At 52.3% G+C, this 4662-nt stretch overlaps 1 protein-coding gene across 1 annotated transcript in view; it reads right to left on the minus strand.

Moving 5' to 3' along the window:
- prkcea (protein kinase C, epsilon a) overlaps positions 1-2674 on the minus strand; it is a 23097-nt gene extending 20423 nt beyond the window's left edge. Inside the window, exon 1 of the mRNA XM_067244190.1 lies at positions 2509-2674. The gene's annotated coding sequence lies outside the window, so the exon portion shown is untranslated. The remainder of the gene's footprint in view (positions 1-2508) is intronic.
- Between the last annotated feature and the right edge of the window lie 1988 nt (positions 2675-4662).

The raw sequence follows: 4662 nt of genomic DNA on the forward strand, positions 1-4662 counted from the left end.
TGTCTACACCTACCTCCCACTCCCTGCATATCCATTTCTCTTTCTCCTATCAAACTGTACCCTCTCTCTCTCTCTCTCTCTCTCATGATCTCTCCCTCCCTCCGTCGCCCACCTCTCTCTCTCTCTCTCTCTCTCTCTTAGTGACAGCCTCCCACGTCCATCTGTCAAAAGACTAATTTGAGCACAGAGATAACTCAGTGTTTCTCTTTCACTCAGTCGGCCAGGCATTTGCACACTCACACACATAAACACACACACTTACACACACAGACAGAGGCCGTGCTGAGTGAGACAGTGTTGAGAGTCATGCATCTTTAATATAACATCACAGGCGGCTAATCATGTAAGTGGAGTTGGATTGGGTCAGCCCTTGGGCCCTCTGATTGGAGCTCTCCCGAGAAAACCCCGCCCCTGCGTGATAACCCTGAATGACAGGCCCATGGGCCAGGTAGTGATACAGGGGGGCACACACTAAGAATATAGAATGGGAGAAAGCGATACTTTCTTTTGTCATTGATCTTAGGTTAACAGTTAGGAGAGAGAGCGAGAGGAGGGGGAGGGAGGGAGGGAGGAGGGAGGGAGGGAGGAGGGAGGGAGGGAGGGGAGGGAGGGAGGGAGGGAGGGAGGGAGGGAGGGAGGGAGGGAGGGAGGGAGGGAGGGAGGGAGGGAGGGAGGGCAGGGGAGGGAGGGAGGGAGGGAGGGAGGGGAGGGAGGGACCATGAGAGAGAAAAAGAGAGTGTATGTTTCACCTGCTGAATACGTTCTCAAAATGTCACCCTATTTCTTTCCTTTCACTAAGGCCATGCATGACACACCGTAGAGAAACACACACACACACAGGGATGATGACCTGATTGGCATCTTGGTCCAGTGTGTGTGGTGTGTGTGTTACTTGTCTCCGTGGTGATAATGTGCCAGGCATCTTAAGCCCAGTCTGCCCTACTTCTACACTGAGGGTGGGGCTAATGATGTCACTACCCGGCATCCTGCCACAGTAACGAGCCAGAGGCAGCCTCTGATTGTGGCGCTCTGGGTAATACTTCAGTCTAGTGAGTGTGTGCGTGTGTGTGCGTGTGTGTGCGTGTGTTCAAACCTCAGTATTGTTCCATTATTGGGTTACAGGAGAGCCCTTGAGCATTCATCTCATTATGACCTTACTGTACCGTCACATGCAAACAATCAACACACATTTCTTTTGCTCTCTCTCTCTCTCTCTCTCTCTCTCTCTCTCTCTCTCTCTCTCTCTCTCTCTCTCCTCTCTCTCTCTCTCTCTCTCTCTCTCTCTCTATCCCCCCTCTTTCTTTTCCCTGCCCCTCTCTTTCTGTATCCTCCCTCTCTATTCCCTGCCCCCCCATCTATCTCTCTAGTTCCTGCACCCCCTAAATCTCACTATTCACTCCCCCCCCCCCCTCTCTGTCTGTGGTGGAGGAGGAGAGTGGCTATGGTGTCACCATGGGGACAGGCTCCAGAGAGCATCTCAATTACAGACTGAAACAATTAATAAGCATCATACCCCTATGAATCATTTAACCCCTGCAAGTCCACAGGCTGAACACACAGCAGGGAGACAGACAGGATGAGGGAGCTACGACAGGGAGAGAGAGAGTGAGAGAGAGAGAGAGAGAGAGAGAGAGAGAGAGAGAGAGAGAGAGAGAGAGAGAGAGAGAGAGAGAGAGAGAGAGAGAGAGAGAGGGGGAGATATGACAGGGAGAGAGAGAGAGAGAGAGGAGGAGGGAGCTACGACAGGGAGAGACAGAGGAGGGAGCTACGACAGGGAGAGAGAGAGAGACAGGAGGGAGCTACGACAGGGAGAGAGAGAGAGACAGGAGGGAGCTACGACAGGGAGGAGAGAGGAGACAGGAGGAGCTACGACAGGGAGAGAGGAAGGAGGGGGAACACCATGGAAAATAGAGGTCAGGAATGGAGTTCAGCAGTGAAGGAACGAGGGGGTTAGGAGTGAGCGAGGGAGCGAGGGATGAGAGAGAGAGGGGAGAGTACCGTGGGGCAGATGTATTGACCTAACCAGGCTGGATAATCAATGTTGTGCTCAATCAGTGGAGTGATCTATACAAACTGACCTCACACTGGGACACTGCCTGGAAGAGCAGAATGCCCGGAGGTGTGTGTGTGTGTGGTGTGTGTATTTACGTGTTACATAATCACAATCATTAGACCAGACCCTAGGTCCCAGGGACACCAGGCACAAGTCAGCCAGGACACTGAAAGGAGAGGCCAGGAGAGGCCTGGGGTGCTGTGTGTTCTGTAGAGCTGCTATATAGTGTCTGTCCAGATCAACAAGACCCTGGCCCGTCCCACCCCTTGCTCTGCACAGGTATCACTCAGGGGACTCGAAAAACACACACGCACACACACATCTCTGCTGGGGGTCCAGGTGTCTACCAGTTCTAATACAGTGCAGTTCATCCAGGTCTGGATATAAGATAGAACATTACTATTTACTGATGCAGCACAGGTTACCTTTACCTAAGACACAACACACACACGTACCCAGTCCTCATAGTGCCTGGTCCCATTCTGCAACAGGTCCTCCAGCTGAATAGTACAGGTTGGCTACAAAGTCGTCGTATCCGATCGGCGCATCGTGGAAGACTGACAGCTCGAGGCTCCTCCCCTCGCGGACCTCGGTGCAGAACTCCTGGTGCCAGGCCGGGCTGTTGGTCTTGGTCCTGGTGGCGGTCTGGCCCAGCCGGGCCTGGTCTAGGTTCAGGGCCAGGTAAGGGTCCAGCAGGAAGGAGCCACTCTTCCCCACAGCATGACGCAGTGCCCAGGGAGTGGGCTTCAGGTCCACAGCCTCACACACACGCACCTTCAACAGACCACTGAACACAGCATGGCCCGGAGGTGGTGGTGGGGGGGGTTGTGTTTGTGGGGGGGGGGGGGGGGGGTTGTGAGTGTCACTGTGTGTGTGTGTCACTGTGTGTGTAGTTTTTAAGTTGTGTGTGTCCTGGTATGTGGAGGGAAAGTCTGATGGCTGTTTGACCAGTCACTGCATCAGATGGACATACATACTCCTGCTACATTCCAGCGTTCAATTCGGTGTTTTGGACTCTCAGTCATCCTACAGTCATGTTAAACAAAACTCATCTATGAACACGGCAGAGATAAAGGGAAGAAATCTAGAAGGACCACAAAGCACCAGGTATTTTGCTTCCAAACCTTCTCGCGCCAACCGGATCGGGATGGAAACCGCTCGTTTGTTTACAGTCCGTCCGGTGCGCGAGACAGGATCCCGGTTAAACGGAAATGGGTATAGCGTGAAAGAGATTGTAGTGGCTGAAGAAACCTTGCGACGAAAACACGGTTAGCGGGGCATTTCTGGTTGTCTGACCACTGGAGACTACCTCAACAGAGCAGCCGTCTCTCCTGGGTCAGGGTGAAGAAAGCGCGAGCAGCCCGCGCCTAGCCATCCGGGATCCGTGCTCTGTCTTGTGCGCAGCTCGAACCCGCTAATCTCTTCGGTTGATTTAAAAGGTAATGCAATGTTGGTCCGCGCGTGCTACGTTTTTCTGTGCGGTCTTGCAGCAAACAAACTGAACAAACAATTAGCGCAGCTCCCTCTTCGTTCTCTCTCTGTTCCTGCGCGCGCCCTCCTGTTTCCCGTCCCTCTCCTGAATCTGTGAGTGAGCGCGAGCTTCAGAAATGCGCAAAACGCGTCAGACGCGCCGCCTGCCCCTTCTGTCGAATAGGATAGTGTGTGACTGTGTGCAGATGGGGGAGAGGTGTGTTTGTGCGCGAGAGGGACAGGGATGGGAGGGGGGAGGATGGAATTCACCCTCGGGCCATAGAGGGTGTGTGTGTGCGTGTGTGTTCGTGAGTGTGTGTGAGAGAGAGAGAGAGAGAGAGAGAGAGAGAGAGAGAGAGAGAGAGAGTGAGAGAGAGAGAGAGAGAGAGAGAGAGAGAGAGAGAGAGAGAGAGAGAGAGAGAGAGAGAGAGAGAAAATAGCAGACAACAAATACTCAATCAGCCGGTCTCTGCCCTATGCATGGTCCCAGTCACACAAACACACTAACACCCCCCCCCCCCCCCCCCCCCCACCCCCAGCTCACACATGCACATACACACACATGCTAGCTGGTATACTCAGTGCTGAGGTGAGAGAAGACATGTAGCCTATAACAGGCAGCATGATTTGAATGATCTCGCTCGCTCTCTTTCACACACACACAAAGATCTTTCTCACGCTTACAGTATATGACAGCTTCATGTGTAGAGATAGTTGATTGGTCCATGGGCTCAACAACAATCGTAACTTTGATAACAATCCCTCTTTAGTTGGAATCTGTGTGTTCACACAGTTCACACTAACTGTGGCCTGACCAGGCCTGTTGCCATCTGCAGGTTCAGGCATGTGTGTGTGTGTGTGTGTGTGTGAGAGAGAGAGAGAGAGAGAGAGGAGAGAGAGAGAGAGAGAGAGAGAGAGAGAGAGGAGAGAGAGAGAGAGAGAGAGAGAGAGAGAGAGAGAGAGAGAGAGAGAGAGAGAGACTTTAATGTTCTCCACGAGAGAGAGGACAGAAAAAACTGTAAAACCAGAAATACTGAGAAGATCTACCAGAGAATACTTTACTGAGTTCAAGTTCAAGTCTTTTATTGTCAGATGCACAGAACAACACAAGGTCAGACTGGCACTGAAATTATTAAGAC

Source organism: Osmerus mordax, chromosome 10 (genome assembly GCF_038355195.1).
Source record: "Osmerus mordax isolate fOsmMor3 chromosome 10, fOsmMor3.pri, whole genome shotgun sequence".
Taxonomy (NCBI): Eukaryota; Metazoa; Chordata; class Actinopteri; order Osmeriformes; family Osmeridae; genus Osmerus; species Osmerus mordax.